This window comes from Stegodyphus dumicola, chromosome 9 (genome assembly GCF_044657685.1).
Source record: "Stegodyphus dumicola isolate Sdum_Otavi_A_Nest chromosome 9, ASM4465768v1".
Lineage (NCBI taxonomy): Eukaryota > Metazoa > Arthropoda > Arachnida > Araneae > Eresidae > Stegodyphus > Stegodyphus dumicola.
In genome coordinates this window covers 25,879,716-25,880,587 of record NC_140776.1, presented here as the reverse complement: position 1 = coordinate 25,880,587, position 872 = coordinate 25,879,716, and the positions used below count along the sequence as shown (strand labels likewise).

General features: G+C 38.3%; 1 non-coding gene across 1 annotated transcript; it reads right to left on the bottom strand.

Annotated features, from left to right (window-relative positions):
• Nucleotides 1–495: 495 nt before the first annotated feature.
• TRNAM-CAU (transfer RNA methionine (anticodon CAU)) lies at nucleotides 496–568 on the bottom strand. The gene has a single exon. It is a non-coding gene; the product is annotated as a tRNA-Met (tRNA).
• Nucleotides 569–872: the final 304 nt, after the last annotated feature.

Sequence of the window (872 nt, the reverse complement as noted above, 5' to 3'; positions counted from 1 at the left end):
GTTTTACATCCAAACTATAACCCATGGGTCATATAGAAGCTACAAATGAAATTTATATGGCTGGATGAAAAATTAGAAACCTCTGAAATTTTCGAAATGTCCAATTTTAACATGAGTTCGGAACACTCCCCTTCTGTCTTTTTTAGTTTTCCACTGCGATAAATGCATTCGCTTAAAAAATTCCAACCGAAGTTTTGGGGTTATGAGAAAGAGCAAGGTATTTTCCATAAACAAAGATAGGATTTGTTTTGCCAGTATGATTTTTAATATATTTCTACAGTCATCATTGGGTAAAATAAAGCAACTGATTGTAATAACCCCTGTAACCAGCCCCAGAGGATACAAACGGAACATTTAAAAAAAAACATTCTACCGATTTTGACCAAAATGCAGCAGAAATCCATATTATTTTAAAAGAAATTTAGAAAAGAGCACTCCTAGTTTTGTAGAGACATTAGGTATTTTGTGAAAGCAGGAAATGTGAAAAATGAGCAGTGCCCTCGCCGGGACTCGAACCACGGATCTCTCGAATATGAGCCGAGCGTGCTGACCACTACACCACGAAGTCATGCTAAGAAGGCGGGAGAAATACTTAATGTACTTCCACTTTTAAAGGGATTAGAAGAACCAATCGCCAAATCCTGGTGGTGGAGAATCATCATCCACTATCATTTTTAATTCTTGCGCCACTGTAGAAACATTAAGTATTTTTTGAAAGCAGGAGAGATGAAAAATTAACAATACCCTCTCCGGGACTCGAACCACGAACCTTTTGAATACGCGCCTAGCGTGCTGACCACTGCACCACGAAGGCTTGCTAAGAAGGCGAGAGAAATACCTTATAGTTTTACAAATCGAACTAACTATCGTGC